The 17747-nt window shown below is 43.6% G+C and overlaps 1 long non-coding RNA gene across 2 annotated transcripts; it reads left to right on the top strand.

Moving 5' to 3' along the window:
* Positions 1 to 9920: 9920 nt before the first annotated feature.
* Positions 9921 to 13264, top strand: LOC129619903 (uncharacterized). 2 transcript variants are annotated; one of them, XR_008698276.1, is made up of 3 exons: positions 9992 to 11550; positions 11646 to 11757; positions 12212 to 13264. It is a non-coding gene; the product is annotated as an uncharacterized LOC129619903 (long non-coding RNA). The 2 variants fall into 2 exon arrangements; XR_008698275.1 differs by having other exon boundaries at positions 9921 to 11757.
* Positions 13265 to 17747: the final 4483 nt, after the last annotated feature.

The following is a 17747-nucleotide window of genomic DNA, read 5'->3' as shown; positions in this document are numbered from 1 at the left end:
TCCACTGAGCAGTAAGTTTATGCATTTTAGGTAACTTTCAGAAAATCACACTTGCGTTGACTAATTTGAAATTTGAGGAAGGGTATAAATCTACTGTAGACCCAAAATATTTAATAATGTTATTAACCACCAGTTATCCAACAGTTGGCAATACTGTAAACTCATAAAGACTCTTCACATCATTCTAGAATGAGCTGACACTTGACAAAGGAGACACTTTGGTGGGAGCCCCTGAGCAGTGAGGAAAATGAGCAAGACGCTCCATGGAGGGGATTCTCACTCCCTCGATGATTTCAGGACTTCATTGGAACTTCTGTGAGTTTGTAATCCTCAGCATTGCTATGAGGAAGGGGACAGATGACAGCTCTCCAAGTTTCCAAGGGCAAGCTGAGTAAGTAACTTCCTCAGAACCCCATGGGAATAATATTCACCCAAGTAAGTGTTTCAATATTTTCTTTTGAAAAGTGCTTGGAACTTTTAGAACACGATCAAGTAAAAGGGGATAATATGCATTGAAAATACAGAGAATAATCCAAGGGGCAAACATCCCCACGAAATCAAGGAAGCAGAAGCATCTCTAGATCTAGAAGCATCTGAAAAAGGAGGAACTTACTAGCTGGCCTGGATCGCTTTTTGAAATTTTTCTTAACTGTTCATTTTGAACTAATTATAGATTTATACTATGTTTCATAGAAATGTATGGGGGAATGCCAAGCATCCCTTACTCTCACCCTGCCTGCCTCAGTGTTAACAGAGCTTATTTGAGTTTCTCCAGTTATGAATGCACTCGTGTGTGTGTGTGTGTGTAACATCACTACAAGTCTCTTTCACACTGCCCTTTACAGCCACACTTGTCCCTTCCCCCGCTCTATTTCTTAAATCCTAGCAATGAACAATCTGTTTTATATTTCTAATTTTTATTTCAAGAATGTTATATAAATGGAACACTGTAATATGGAAACTTTGAGATTGGTGCTTTTACTCAGCATTAACTCCCTTGAGATTGATCCAAGTGGTTACATGTAGCAACAGTTTATTCCTTTTTACTGCTGAATAATATTCCATGCTATGAAATATCAGTAACCTCAGATATGCAGATGACACCACCCTTATGGCAGAAAGTGAAGAGGAACTCAAAAGCCTCTTGATGAAAGTGAAAGTGGAGAGTGAAAAAGTTGGCTTAAAGCTCAATATTCAGAAAATGAAGATCATGGCATCCGGTCCCACCACTTCATGGGAATTAGATGGGGAAACAGTGTCAGACTTTATTTTTCTGGGCTCCAAAATCACTACAGATGGTGACTGCAGCCATGAAATTAAAAGACGCTTACTCCTTGGAAGGAAAGTTATGACCAAACTAGATAGCATATTCAAAAGCAGAAACATTACTTTGCCAACAAAGGTTCGTCTAGTCAAGACTATGGTTTTTCCAGTGGTCATGTATGGATGTGAGAGTTGGACTGTGAAGAAGGCTGAGCACCGAAGAATTGATGCTTTTGAACTGTGGTGTTGGAGAAGACTCTTGAGAGTCCCTTGGACTGCAAGGAGATCCAACCAGTCCATTCTGAAGATCAGCCCTGGGATTTCTTTGGAAGGAATGATGCTAAAGCTGAAACTCCAGTACTTTGGCCACCTCATGTGAAGAGTTGACTCATTGGAAAAGACTCTGATGCTGGGAGGGATTGGGGGCAGGAGGAGAAGGGGACGACAGAGGATGAGATGGCTGGATGGCATCACTAACTCGATGGACGTGAGTCTGAGTGAACTCCGGGAGCTGGTGTTGGACAGGGAGGCCTGGCATGCTGCGATTCATGGGGTCGCAAAGAGTCGGACACGACTGAGTGACTGATCTGATCTGATCTGATGAAGCTTCCATAGTCTGTTTAACCATTCACCCATTGAAGGGCATTCTGGTGGTTTCCAGTTTTTGGATATTATGTATAAAAAAACCATTGTGAACATTTGGATATAAATTTTTATGTAAACATATGTTTTCATTTCTCTGGGATAGATGCCCATGAATACAACTTCGGGATTGTATGAGAAGTCCATTTTTAAGTTTTAAAAGAAACTGCCAAACTATTTTCCAGAGCGAGCGTACCATTTAATATTCCCATCAACAATGTATAAGTGATCTGGTTTCTCCGTATCTTCGTCAGCATTTGGTATTATCATTATTGTTTATTTGGCAGGTCTGATACCATTATGCTGTTAATTTGCATCTCCCTAATGGTTAATGATGTTGAACATTTTATTATGTGCTTGTTTGCCATCTCTGTCTCCCTTCTGATGAAATGTCTGTTGATGTCCTTTGTGCATTTTCTACTTGGATTCTATGGTGTTTTACTGTGAGTTTTGAGAGTTTTTATGCATTTGAACAGTTCTATGAAGACCTACCGGAGAAGGCAATGGCAACCCACTCCAGTACTCTTGCCTGGAAAATCCCATGGATGGAGGAGCCTGGTAGGCTGTAGTCCATGGGGTCACGAAGAGTCGGACACTTACTGAGTGACTTAAATTTCACTTTTCACTTTCATGCATTGGAGAAGGAAATGGCAACCCACTCCAGTGTTCTTGCCTGGAGAATCCCAGGGATGGCGGAGCCTGGTGGGCTGCCATCTGTGGGGTCGCACAGAGTTGGACACGACTGAAGCGACTTAGCAGCAGCAGCATGAAGACCTACAAGACCTTTTAGAACTAGCACCCAAAAAAGATGTCCTTTTCATTATAGGGGACTGGAATGCAAAAGTAGGAAGTCAAGAAACACCTGGAGTAACAGGCAAATTTGGCCTTGGAGTACAGAAAGAAGCAGGGCAAAGGCTAATAGAGTTTTGCAAGAGAACACACTGGTCATAGCAAACACGCTCTTCCAACAACTCAAGAGAAGACTCTACACATGGACATCACCAGATGGTCAGCACTGAAATCAGATTGATTATATACTTTATAGCCAAAGATGGAGAAGCTCTATACAGTCAGTAAAAACAAGACCAGGAGCTGACTGTGTCTCAGATCATGAACTCCTTATTGCCAAATTCAGACTGAAATTGAAGAAAGTAGGGAAAACCACTAGACCATTCAGGTATGACCTAAATCAAATCCCTTATGATTATACAGTAGAAGTGACAAATAGATTCAAGGGACTAGATCTGATAGACAGAGTGCCCGATGAACTATGGACAGAGGTTCATGACATTGTACAGGAGACAGGGATCAAGACCATCCCCAAGAAAAAGAAATGCAAAAAAGGAAAATGGCTGTCTGAGGAGGCCTTATAAATAGCTGTGAAAAAAGAGAAGTGAAAAGCAAAGGAGAAAAGGCAAGATATACCTATTTGACTGCAGAGTTCCAAAGAATAGCAAGGAGGGATAAGAAAGCCTTCCTCAGTGATCAATGCAAAGAAATAGAGGAAAATAATAGAATGGGAAAGACTAGAGATCTCGTCAAGAAAATTAGAGATACCAAGGGAACATTTCATGCAAAGATGGGCTCGATAAAGGACAGAAATGGTATGGACCTAACAGAAGCAGAAGATATTAAGAAGAGGTGGCAAGAATACACAGAAGAACTGTACAGAAGAGATCTTCATGACCCAGATAATCACGATGGTGTGATCACTCACCTAGAGCTAGACATCCTGGAATGTGAAGTCAAGTGGGCCTTAGGAAGCATCACTGTGAGTGAAACTAGTGGAGGTGATGGAATTCCAGTTGAACTATTCCAAATCCTGAAAGATGATGCTGTGAAAGTGCTGCACTCAATATGCCAGCAAATTTGGAAAACTCAGCAGTGGCCACAGGACTGGAAAAGGTCAGTTTTCATTCCAATCCCAAAGAAAGGCAATGCCAAAGAATGCTCAAACTACCACACAGTTGCACTCATCTCACACGCTAGTAAAGTAATCCTCAAAATTCTCTAAGCCAGGCTTCAGCAATACATGAACCATGAACTTCCAGATGTTCAAGCTAGTTTAGAAAAGGCAGAGTAACCAGAGATAAAATTGCCAACATATGCTGGATCATCAAAAAAGCAAGAGAGTTCCAGAAAAACATCTATTTCTACTTTATTGACTATGCCAAAGCCTTTGACTGTGTGGATCACAATAAACTGTGGAAAATTCTTCAAGAGATGGGAATACCAGACCACCTGACCTACCTCTTGAGAAATCTGTATGCAGGTCAGGAAGCAACAGTTAGAACTAGACATGGAACAATGCACTGGTCCCAAAAAGGAAAAGGAGTATGCCAAGGCTGTATATCGTCACCCTGCTCATTTAATTTATATGCAGGGTACATCATGAGAAATGCTGGGCTGGATGAAGCACAAGCTGGAATCAAGATTGCCAGGAGAAATATCAATAACCTCAGATATGCAGATGACACCACCCTATGACAGAAAGTGAAGAAGAACTGAAGACCCTCTTGATGAAAGTGAAAGAGGAGAGTGAAAAAGTTAGCTTAAAGCTCAACATTCAGAAAACTAAGATTATGGCATCTGGTCCCATCATTTCATGGCAAATAAAGGGGGAATCAGTAGAAATAGTGGCCGACTTCATTTTTTGGGGGCTCCAAAGTCACTGGAAATGGTGACTGCAGCCATGAAATTAAAAGATGCTTACTCTTTAGAAGGAAAGTTATGACCAACCTAGGCAGCATATTAAAAAGCAGAGACATTTCTTTGCCAGCAAAGGTCAGTCTGGTCAGAGCTATGGTTTTTCCAGTAGTCATGTATGGATGTGAGAGTTGGACTACAAAGAAAGCTGAGTACCGAAGAATTGATGCTTTTGAACTGCAGTGTTGGAGAAGACTCTTGAGAGTCCCTTGGACTACAAGGAGATCCAACCAGTCCATCCTAAAGGAAATCAGTCCTCAATATTCATTGGAAGGACTGATGTTGAAGCTGAAACTCCAATACTTTGGCCACCTGATGCAAAAAGCTGACTCATTTGAAAAGACCCTGAGGCTGGAAAAGATTGGAGGTGGGAGGAGAAAGGGACAACAGAGGATGACATGGTTGGATGGTTTCACCAAGTAATGGACATGAATCTGAGTAAACTCGTGGAGTTGGTGATGGACAGGGAGGTCTGACGTCCTGCATCCCATGGGGTCACAAAGAGTGGGACATGACTGAGCAACTGAACTGACTGACTGACTGATGCATTCTGAGTAAATAAACCCTTTGTTGAATATGTGATTTGCAAATATTTTCTCCCTAAATTGTCTTTTTATCCCCTTTTTATGATCTTTCACATAGCTAACATTTTATATTTTGATGATGTCCAATATTTCTTTTTCTTTTTGAAACTTATTTTTAAATCCATAGGACAAAATCATCCACTAGGGAATGCTTCAGTGTCAAAATCACTCCTCTGGGAATCTGTTTCATAACCACAACAGGGAAATGAATGGCAATTCCGATTGCATAGGTATTTGTTAAGTATTTATTGTGTAGCAGGTACTGCTCTGTGTACTCAGGATTTTTCAGTGAAAAAAAGTACAGCAAAGATCCCCACCAGTGTGGCAGTTCCAGTCATGACAGAGACATAGACAGTGAACATGATGAAAAATTACATAGCAGGTAAGAGGGTTGTAAGTGCTCAGGGAAAAGCAATAGGAACAAAGAAGACGGGGAGCCAGAGAGGGTATTTGCAGGGTGAAGTAGACTTGAAGGGGGTGAAGGACTTAAGGGTATCTGGAGGGAGGGGAATGCTAGTGGAATAGCAGTAAGGTGAGTGTCTGGAGCAGAATGGAGCAAGGAAGAGAGAATAGAGAAGTGTTGAGAGGGGCAGGTCACTGGGGTGGGGGAGAGGTGTGGATGCCATCGTGATGACATCACTGAGCGAAGTGCAGACCCTTCAAGCAGAGGGCTGCCACCAGCTGACCTGGTGTTAGCAGAGTCGCTCTGGCTGCTGTGCTGATAATAGTTTGAAGGAGGCAAGAGCAGAAGCAGAGAGATGTGTAAGAGACCACACAGGCATCCAGGACAGAGATGATGCTGGCTTCCACCAGGTGCTGGCAGTGGAGATGATGAGAGGGGCTGGGATTTTGGACATATTTGAAGGTGTATCCAATAGGGCTTTCTGATGATTGGATGTGGGAGAAGGAGGGAGAAAGAAGACTCTAAGGTTAAAGTTAGAATGTAGGATAAAAGTGATGCAGAGACTAGGATGAGAATAGAAAGTTAATAAGAAAGAAAACAAAAAATCTGGAATGAGTCAATCGAAAGTGAATGCAGCCTTCTTGGGGGATGATCTAACAAGATTTATAAAAATGTATATATGCTTTGTTCCAATGGTTTTTCATTTTTTAGGAATTTATCCTTGGGGGCTACTTCCACATGTGCAGTTATGTGTAAAAGGATTTCACTACAGAATGTTTGCAATAGTGAAAAGCAGAAATAACCTAAATATCCACCAGTAGGGGAATGTTTTATAGACTATGGTACCTCCAAACTATAAATCGCCATGCCACAGTAAACCCAGTGACATATATCCACAGGAAATCCTCTAAGGTATATTGTTAAATGGAAAAAGCAAGTGGCAGAATGATATATGAAGTGGGTAAAAAAACCTCTGTCTGCACACTTATGTATCCACATCTCTGTAAATACATAGTCATAGGTCTGGAGTAATACATAGGAAACTCTTGAAAGGAGCAGGGAGTGGGTTTACTCTCTTTCTGTGTCTAAAGTCATTTAACGTGGTTCTAATTAAAGATATTTTAAAAGATTGACTTATATCCAAAGATTTTTCAGTAGTGCGGAAAGACCTTTTTTCCTTACTGATAAATTAGATTCTTCATTACCTTCCTTAGAGTTCCCAGGCGGTCCAGACCTATACTTTAGGAAACAGCCACCCCCAACCTTGGTTAGGGAGCAAGTCTGGGTTAGCTGGGGCAGCTGAGGACACTATTCAGAAAAGCTCTGGAAGAACCAGCTGGGGCTCCTTTGTGAATGATAAAACCCAGCTGAATTAGCCCGATCCCCAGTCCTGGATCATCTCGTCACTTTGTGCCTTGTATTGCGGGCAGCATACAGCGGCAGACAGAGATCAGACTTGCAATCCAAAGGTTTGGGCTCCAGTCGTCACTGCTACTGCTGTGTGTGTGTATGAGCTTCTGTTTCCTCGTCTGTCAAATCGGGAACAAGGCCGCGCCAGATGAGAACTATTGCTGGAAGGGCTTTGTTGTGGAAGGCCCTGCACTGTCAGGGCTCTCAAGGTGGTGAAGTGTGTCTTTTTCACTGCAAGCCAGGGGGTGCTGTGTTGTAGCACATTTATTTGAAATAGCTTTCCAGCTATTTCAAATAAATGCATTTGGTGCAATTCTTCCCTATGTTTTTGCAGACAAATCAGACTAAGTATTTTGTGAAGTTATGTGGGTGTTTGTTCATCGTGCATTTGTGTGAGAATGTTATCTCTGGATCCATTTTGCTATCTTATTTTCTTTCTTTAAATTTCACTTTCACCTCCATCCCTGGTGACGTTTGTTTCAAGGACACTCAAGGACAGAATGCCAGCAGTGTAAGTTTGCCACCTATAGGGGAACTTTTTCATTACAAGTGTTTGCCTGTGTCTGAGATATTGATCTAAAACAAAACAAAACAGAAACCTGTCACACACAAAAAATCCCCATGACTTCTTCTCCAACTGTGTTCTCCAAGTTTGCTTTCAGTGTTCCCATAAGGATCACCAGCAATCTTTAGAACATTAAATACAAAAAACAGATCTAGATCACCCTGTCCCACTGCTTGTAATGTAAGTGAAAGCAGACTTGTACAGATATGAAGCATCATTCCTTCCCTTGAATAATGTTGGGCAGTGAGGAAAGACCATGGGCCTCATTTTATGACAACTGAGCTCTGCCTGACCATGGCCTGAGCATGTATTTCCACATCTGTGAATGAAGTGATTGGGATAAAATTTCTGTGCTGTCCCTTCTGGCTTTAATGAACTAGACTCTATGGGCTAAAAGTAATCATAACAGTGATCGCTAACATTTATTAAGGCCTTACTACCTGTCATGCCCTGGGCTAAGCACTATCTTATCTGATCTGCTTGACAAACCTACGAAAGTGAAAATTTTAGTTGCTCAGTTGTGTCCAACTCTTTGCTACCCTATGGATTGCAGCCTTCTAGGCTCCACTGTCCATGGGATTCTCCAGGCAAGAATACTGGAGTGGGTTGCTATTCCCTTCTCCATTATGTCTTCCTGACCCAGGAATCAAACCTGGGTCTCCTGCATTGCCAGAAGACACTTTACTGTGCCATCAGGAAAGCCCATCTTATGAAAGGTATTATTTATAAGTACCTCTATTACAACTTGTGTTTCCATGGTGGCTTAGGTGGTAAAGAATCCACCTGCATTGTAGGAGATCTGGGTTCAATCCTGAGTTGGGAAGATCCTCTGGAGGAGGGCATGGCAACCCACTTCAGTATTCTTACCTGAAGAATTCTATGGACAGAGGAGCCTGTAGACGACAGTCCATGGGGTCGTAAAGAGTCTGACACGACTAAGTGACTAAGCACACATTACCACTTGCCCAGATTTCAAGGAAGTGAGCAGTAGGAGCAGAATATGAACTTGGATGATCTGATTCATGAGCCTACTGAGAGTTTAGCCACTGTAATATATTTCCAAATAAATGCTGTCCTTTTTGCATAGTCCCTTTGAAATTCTATCCATATATTCCAATGATGCTGCCACTACTTTTTTGGAGCTGTTTTAGGAATAACAAATTAGTCTAAACTGTTGGGATAGTGTGAATCAAACAAGAAATTTGGCCTTGGCTGTCTCCAGAATGAGCAAGTGATTGAATCAATGGTTTCTGTTTTTGATATTATTGGCATGCATTGCTATATGTTATTGCAGCATGAGGAATCTTTAGTTGCAGCATGTGAACTTTAGTTGTGCCATGCTGGATGTGGTTCCCTGGCCAGGAATCAAATCTAGGCCCCCTGCATTGGGAGCACAGAGTTTTAGCCACTGGAGGGAAATCCTGGTAGGAAGGCACTGGACCACCTGAATCTATTATTTTTGTATCCATCTACATCCAATACTCATGGAGCACCTAATTCTCCAGATGGGGTGGAGACAAAAGACCCAGACCTTATAAGACAGCATGTGCTTCATGGTTGAGATCCGTGGGAACCACTAAGGGTCAAGAAAGGGAGCCATCGGCTAGGCCAAAACATTGTGAAGCGGGAGCAGGATGCCGGCAAGGCAAGGCATACAGCATGGGAAAGGAGGCAGGGTTCGGAAAGTGGAGGCAGGCTGGACAGAGACAAGGGTTAGTCTCTGGAAAGTTGACATATGTGGAGCCCAGGAGAGGAGGGCCTTGCTAGGCAATACAAGATTCTCTTCAAGTCTGGAGGAACTGCTCAATGCAGGGGGCTTGGAGGACCCTAGCTGGGTCCTTTTCTCATCTCTGCCCTGCAAGCTCCCCACGTGTTCTTTACCCCAAGGTGTCGGCCATCACCCATCCCATGGCTATCAATCTTTCTTCCTGGCTTTGAGACCTCCAGATGCTTTCCAGATCTGCATCTACATTGAGTGTTGACACATCCACCCAACGGTTCCTTACTTTAAGGACTTGCCTGTCCCATTCAGTTCAAGGCCCCAGCTCAAGGCTTGACAATCACAAGGTCAACCCCTATAAGATGTCGTCATATCTCCCCTCTTCCTCCCTTCCCGGAACCCCACCAGTTCCTGAGTCCTGTCATAGGTGCATCTTCCTTGGGTAAAGCACACAGGCTCCACGGTCAGAGAGACTAAAGTTCAGATCCTGACTCCACCACCATTAGCTGTAAGCCTTGCCCAAGACACTTAAGCTAATGGAATCTCACTTTCACCATCTGTTAAATGGGTAATGAGATAATGTATGTAGCACAACCTTGCTCAGGGTCTGGTGTGCAATCAGAAGTAATATTAAGGCAATGTACATCTTTGAGAGTCACTCAGTGTCCATTAGATTGAAGGCTTCTGAACAATCTCCTTGTAGCTGTGTGTTGGTTATTTTCTATCACCCCTTTCTGGGTTTCCCTGGTGGCTCAGATGATAAAGAATCTCCCTGCAAAATGGGAGGCTTGGGTTCAATCCCTGGGTTGGAAAGATTCCCCTGGAGGAGGAAATGGCAACCCACTCCAATATTCTAGCCTGGAGAGTCCCCATGGAAGACCCTGGTGGGCTACAGTCCATGGGATCGCAAAGAGTCAGACATGACTGAATGACTAAGCACAGCACAGCACTCTCTGCTACAGATCCATTCTCTGTGCCTTTGACTCTGCTCTCTGCTCCCCAGCACACCACTGAATCTCCCCTCAGAGGATCCCAGAGGGAAGCTGGGCTCCCTTCAGCTTCTGATTGAGTTCAACCAGTGGGCAGCCTTTGGAGAATAGGAGAGGGGAAAGGCTGGATGGTTTAGTATTTTATGCTCTTCCTGCCATGGCCATGGTGGTGGTCATGCTCCCCTAGGCTCCAGCCCTGGTGGATAGCCCTCTTGTATAGCTGCAGCTCTCTCATCTCTTGCCCTCTTAGACCTGGAGGTGGTGAGGGCTTCTTACTCTTGCTAGTTTCTAGGTGCTCCGTCATCCTTTTGATGGCATCCCAAACCCTGCTCCGCTCTTCACAGTCCTTTCATCAAACTCTTCTCACTTCAACTCTGTGTGTGCCTGCCGGTTTCTATTAGAAATACCTGCCAGGACAAGGTGCTCGTGGCCTTTTGGGAAGAACAGTGGCCCTCAAGATGATAGAGAGATGGGATCCATCTGGAGAGAAGGGTAGATGAGGGCCTGGGATCGAAGAGGCAGTGACGCAAGGGTGGGGAGGAAGGCAGTTGAGAAAACCCTCTCTTTTGCTCTGCGGAGTGCCTACCTCTTCCCCTGGCTATGCTGTGGTGATGACATGTGTGTTCATTGACATGTGTTTCATTGATTAGAAAACCAAATGCTACTTTTAGATGCATGTTCAGGGAATTGGAAGATAAATCTTGAGAACTGAGCATCTTATAAGCAACCCCAGCGTCACAGAAGCCCTAATCCTGTTTTGCCCGCTTGAGCCTTGCCTCAGGTGGCGTTACAGTTGATGCTGGATTTAATTAGGAGTGTAGACACCTTTTCCCAGGTGGACCAGCAGTAAAGAATTTGCCTGGTAATGCAGGAGATGCCAGTTTGATTCCTGGGTTGGGAAGATCCCCTGGAGAAGGAAATGGCAACTTACTCCAGTATTCTTGCCTGGAGAATTCCATAAACAGAGGAGTCTGATGGCCTACAGTCTATGGGGGTTGCAAAAAATTAGATATGACTTAGCAAGTAAAACAACAACACACAAAAGCCTTTGTGTCTCTCTCAGCAAAATCAAATGCAGACTCTCCAGGCTCCCATACCCCGTCACAGACAACCCAATTTAGGACAAAGTGTTGAATTTGGGCCTTGCTTCCCCAGTGCCCAGCCCAGAGCCTGTGGACCCTCTGCTGCTCTAAGGAAGCCCCTTTGGGTGCCTGAGGTGCTGGCTGCTGTCGGTGTGGATGAGAGTGAAGGGCCCATGTCCATGGCAGGTCAGGAGAGAAGTAGTTCTGAAGTGAGTGGCTTGTGGGAGGGAAAGGGGAGCCACAGGAGGAAGCTGGTGAGCTAAACCTGCACTCTTGTCAAGATGTCACAGCACTCGTGGGAAGAGGGCAAGGCTGGTTCTCTCAGCAGAGCTGCCTCTGTGACTCTGGATTCTTTGCCTAATTCTGGATCTGCAGTGTACATATATCATGCTGGTAAGTAAAGGCCACCATCCATTGCTCATGCTACTGAACTAGCCACGAAATTGTCTCCAAAAAGGGACTTTGGAATATTTCATTCAGTAAAAACAAGCCTATGGTTTTGAGTTTTGTCTTCTTGTCTCCTTTGGGGATTGGTAAGGGTAATTGACAACATATGTTTTCATTTCAGCAGGATCCATGTTGGGTTCATGGTTGAGTTGCCATAAGGCCTAGGGTATAGCAAATGCTCACAAAATACTTGGGAAGAGCCTGATCAAGGCAGGCTGGAGGACTGGGCATCTCATTGTCAGTGCCTAGAACTGTCTGCACCTCGCCAAAGATACCATCCTATGGTGGTCGACTCTCTCATCACAAATCTGAGATTGGGTTTAAATGAAGCACATTTTGCATTCTGTTCACTTCCGCTGGCTTTCCTTTGCCTTCATCCTCCCCTCTTTCTTCATGGTAGGAGCAGAATTGGCCCTGGAAAATGTTCAGGCAGAGCAGCAGCCATGGAGCAGGCCCTGCTGTCCTGGACTTTCTCCCTTGTCTTTCCCTGGCTCTCACCCACCGCATTTCAGGACTGGGAAAGGCATCGTAAAGACTGCCCTGATCGATTCCTGGATTTAAAAGGATGGCCTGTGGAAGCTGTGATAATCACAAGAGGAGAGCGAGACCCTGCCCCAAGTAAACTCTTTCCTTTTTTGTTTTTCATGTTTTGATCTTATGAGCCTTGACTAGGCTCCACTGAAAACAATGGCAACGTCTTCAAAGAGGAGCATCAAGCCCTCTGAATGGGCTAATTCTGCTGCAGGTTCCCGCTATCCATCCGCCCTTGACAAGCGCCAGTAGAAGTCAACAGGTGGTTGTCCAAATATAAATGAAAAGGCTTAACTCTGAAAACATCGCCGTCTGAGGGGATTTTGTGAAGACTTTACTCTGTGGTTTTGGCAGTGACTATGGGTTTCTTTGCCAGCGCACAGAGAAATTTGACCTGTGTCCCTCAAGGGCTAGAGATTTTCATCATGACTGTCTCCACATAGCACCTACCCACCCCTTCTTTTCCTCAACAAGCTAGTAAATTCAAAAATAAAAAGTGAAGAGAGAGAGAGAGAGAAAGGCTGAAGAAACAAAGGAGAGGGAGTACCTGAGTCTGTATTTTATTCCCTTATTAAAACCACATTTACATGTGTCAAAAACAGGGGTATTTTGATGTGTGGGAGGAGAGATATTTTGCAAGCAGATTTCTCTCAATAAAATTTCCTCCGTGCTGACAATACTGTGACAAATTATGAGTTATCTGTACAAACAACATATATTTAAGTTACTACCAGCTTCTCAAGTGAGGATTGAGAAATAAAGCAACAAGGGGGATGGAGGAGGGAAGCACCATAGTGTATAATCCTTCTAGTTTATCCATAATTTTCTTTGGTTCTTTCTCCTCTTTACTTCTTAGGCAGCCAGCCACCAGAGACAGGCCATGTGATCCTACAGGAATACATTGACTCCAGGCAAAAACCCATTTTCCAAAGCAGATTCTGTGTGTTCCAAAGTAGCTGCAAATTTGTCAGTAGAATGTATCCTATAGAAACCTTATTACAAACTTAGGGATTCAATTCGAAATCTAACTTTACGTTCTTTGTTTTCTTGAGCAAATAATTCACCTGATGCCAACTTAGAAGAATCACCTAGCTTCACATTCCATTTTGGGAAGCCATCCTGGGTGTTTAGGAATTACAAACAATCATTGGGGCTTCCCTGGTGGCTCAGATGGTAAAGAATCCAGCTGCAGTGAAGACGACAGTCTCCAATGCAGGAGACACTGGTTCATTCCCTAGGTCAGAAGATCCCCTGGAGAAGGAATGGCTATCCACTCTAGTATTCTTGTCTGGAGAATCCAATGGACAGAGGAGCCTGGCAGGCTAGGGTCCAGGGATCACAAAAGAGTTAGACACAAGTGAGCAACTAACACACAGTTAAAAGGGATAAATATGGCACCTTTCTCTAATCTAGAGTCACAAAGATTTGATTATATAAAGAAAAGAGTATATACATCAGAGCTTACATATATGACATTAAGTTATATTAATATTATAAAAATCTCCAGGTAAACATCAGTGACAAAGATAAACACTCACATTAAAAGTAGACCAGCATGAAGTCCTTTATCCTTTTGTCCAGGGGAGGAAAAACTTGGACACCTCAACCCCAAAATATCAGGTTGGGTCAGTAGGCAAAACAACTGTCTTTAGGAGCCGCCATCTGAAAGGCTCTTTGCAAGCAGGTCCCTGTGTCGCTTGACCCGGAGTTTTCTAAGATGCCGGAGTCTCCTCCTCTGAGCACTCTCCTCTGATATGGCCCAGGGGGACACACACCCTATTTTAGCCTGATGCCAATTTCAGATGGGCTTGTGACAGCTGACCTCTGCAGAACAGGCACCCCTGGTAGCCCGGGTGACTCCACTGTGTTCCCAAACACCAGGATTCCATCTCACCCTCTGTGGCCGAGCCTCGGCGTTCACTGGAAAAGGGAAGATGCTCGTGTGCTTTATTTTCGGCTGGATAAAAGAGGCAGACTTGGACCACAAGGAAGCACACAGATGCCTCAAGTGGGCGCAGGGAGAGCATCATTTAGAAATAACTTTATCCTTTTTCTTCCCATAGGTACTACCCTGGATCTTGTGCCAGAATATGGAGAAGTTGCCACAGGAACCGAGCAAAAGGCACTTATAAACATTGTGGGTGTAGAAAAATTTTGTCTTTGTGATGAGATGGCAGGGATTAGCACTTGATAACCTTGATAGTCATGCACTTTTGAAGTAAATAAACGTCTCCTAATGAGCTTCTAAATTAGAGAGGAGAGGAGGCCCAGCTAACCTCCACAGGTTATTGGCATCAGAAACATGGTAAAGCTATAACATAACTCTAATCTTAACAGCTTATGAATGCCAGAAAATGCTGTAAACTAAAGAATAAATCTATTGGGCAGATCTACAGTGGCTCCTCCACCAGCTAATTAGTTCTGTGGGCTCTGATTTTCTACACCAGAAAGTTTTCAAAAAAATAATCACTGATCCCAGGTGAAAGGAGTAGTAGTATCACCAAGTTGTAAGTGGCTAATTAAAACTTTGTGAAAAGCGACTAGGAAAAAACTCAATACTGAGATTTAGGCTCAAGAAAACTAGAAAATGACTTTTCATACAGCTGAGTGAACATCCAGCTTGGCAGGGCAAGCCCTTACTCCAACAGGCTGCTGTTGTAGAAAACACTTTTTCAGACTTCTCTTTGGGAACTAGTTTCAAAATCCGTGTCTCTGGAATCATAGTCTCATTTTGTTTTTGACCAAAGCTGTTTTTACCAAGACTGATCATGTTCATTTTTGGTCATTTCCAAAAGTCAAATTTTCTCTTAGAGAACAAACGTTTGCCACTACTAAGAAATATACCTTGGGTTCTGAATTGATTTTGGAAAGGAAGTTTCAAACACTTGTGGGAGATAACTTCATTGTTGAAATAAGCAGAGTCTTCTGAGCTAATGACTCTGAAGACAATAACACTCATTCAGATGCCATTTCGGGGATTTGCTAAAAGTCAGACTGATTTCCAATCATTATTGTAAACTTGAGTACTTATATAATCAAATTCATAAGTCACTTTCAACCAAAGGAAGATTGTTTAAATTTGCACAATTCCTTTTAAGATGCAAGAGGAAAAAGAGAAATCCTTTTCTGTTCACCTTTAAAACGTACTGGAGTGTTTAAGATCTCTGCTTTCAGGTTCCCATGTTTATGAAGACTTTAGATCACCTGCTATTAGGACTGGGTAAGACAAATTATTATCCCATTCTTATTTTTAATTTTTGCTACTTCTCTGTCTTCCATAACCTATGATAATCTTTGATCTCTAAATATTAGGGATTTTAACTGATTTTGTTTTTCTTAAAATTCCTTTCTTGATGATAGTTCTCAGGCAGCCCAAGTGGGGCCTGTTTAGGGCAAATTGAGACAGCAAACCCTAAAAGGGGGGGTCAAGGAAAGTTGAAGTCTGAGGAGATTCCATTAATTCTATTTTCAAGGTCTTTTCTGGTAAGATTTCCCAGACATTCATAGTAGTAATATGAGAGCACAAGTGGCCTGAGCTGGAAATCATTCTCCCCTCCCACCATTGTCCTGTCTCTGAAGGTCACATTCACATCTCTGGAACCTCTGGAAAATTTTTCAAAACCCCAAAGTTTTCCAAAGTGCTGACTTAGGGAGCTGGAATGCTTGGTGAACATTTATAGAACTTTTCCACAGGTTTCCTATTCATGTGGTGAAACAATCAATATGGATGAAGTGATCGTATAAAGCCCTGATTCTTGCCTCGTTACAAAATCACCACCTCAGCTACACACAGAGCCAGCACACCTGGGGCCTCACAAGGTATCTGGGGAGAGGAGGTGAGATGGGGTGAGAGGGTAGGTGGTGGTGGTTGCTTGGAAAGAAAGAGCATTTATCTCTCAAGGCTTTTACACAATCTCCTTAGAAGCCACTGGGGTAGCAGTGTAAGCTGGCACTCCCCTGTGGCAGCCTGGTGAGGGGGACAGGGTTGGAGGAAGGGAGGAGATCCATTCCCAGGGTCACCTTGGCTGCCCCAACCTCTCCCCCGACTCACTTTTTATGTCCCAAAGGGTGGAAAGACATCAACAGCCACTGTGGTTAATTAGCACCTACATTTTGGGAGGCCCACACCCCATGTGTGAGCTCGAGCAGCTGATCTTCAAGGTCACTGTGCCTGAGTGGACAGTGTGGTTGAGCTGGACCTCTGGGGTCAGAGGTTCAAAGCCCGCCCTCAACATATGCGGGTTAACGTCCTTGAGGGACTCACTTGGCCTCTCTGAGAGTCTTAGCTGTGGAATGAGGGGGAATGCCAGGCTCACAGAGTTGCTCACTAGACTTGAAAGAGAAGGAAAATAACACATGTGAGCGCTTGCCTCATCCCTTCACACCACCCTCACAATGAACCCCTACAACTCTGAAAGTAGTTCTCATCATTTCCTCATTCAACTGGAGACCCAGTTTCAGTGAAACTACAGAGCAGCGAGTAGGTAGTGGAGACATGACTCAGTGCCAGGACTGTCTGACTCCAAGTCCTGTGTCCTTTCTGCTACTCCAAGTTACTCAGTAAATGTTAATTTCTCTTCAAGAAAGTCCCTAAAGCTGGAGGGAGGCAGGATAGTTGGGGAGCAGGAGGCTGGGGGTGCAGACAGACTCAGTAACAGTCTGTGGAAGGCGCTGGAGATTTGTTGGGACATGCTGGCAAAAGAAAGATATGTTTTCAAACCCATGTCCTTAATACCAGCCAAGGTCAACTCGAGAACAATTTGCAGTGGAAAATTACACCTGGAAAATTCTGCAGTCTGATCCTAATTAGAAGCTAACCTCTCCTATTAGGTGAACTTTTTCTTTATACCTCCACTGTGGAGAATGGACTGTAATTTGTTAATGAAACAGCAGCTAATATATGTCATCTTATAATTTGTGGATGATCAAGAGAAAATGTTATTGCCTTACAAAAATAGGGCATTCACCTCCACTTTTTTTTTTATTCTTTTTAAATCATTAGTTCTTTAAACATGTTCCTTTTATCTTATAAGAAACAAGTGTGGGGGAAGGGGATGAGACCATGTACGTCTTCCAGAGCCTTCTTTAACCTCTACCCATTTGTTCAGTCTCCTGGTTTTGCAGTCTCAATCCAGCCATTATTTCTTCAGTTCCCAGAGGTCCCTGAATAACATTCTCTGAAGAGGAGGTTACTGCCCCAAAGAAACTCACTACCAAATGCAATCAAGGCAGATGCACAAGTAGACGAATGAGAGATGATGGGGGAAAAACACCCCAGATGTTGCAGATTTATAACCCAGACCAGGTGTCACTTCTGAGGCCCCGTTTGTTGCTCTGGGCTTGTCTCTCGCAGGGCCTCTGAGTGGGGACAAGTAACAGTTACAGAAGTGTGAGACCAGATGCCC

Source organism: Bubalus kerabau, chromosome 9 (genome assembly GCF_029407905.1).
Source record: "Bubalus kerabau isolate K-KA32 ecotype Philippines breed swamp buffalo chromosome 9, PCC_UOA_SB_1v2, whole genome shotgun sequence".
NCBI classification, from domain to species: Eukaryota; Metazoa; Chordata; class Mammalia; order Artiodactyla; family Bovidae; genus Bubalus; species Bubalus kerabau.
Note: the sequence above shows the minus strand (reverse complement) of the source record. Positions and strands in the feature narration are given on the sequence as shown.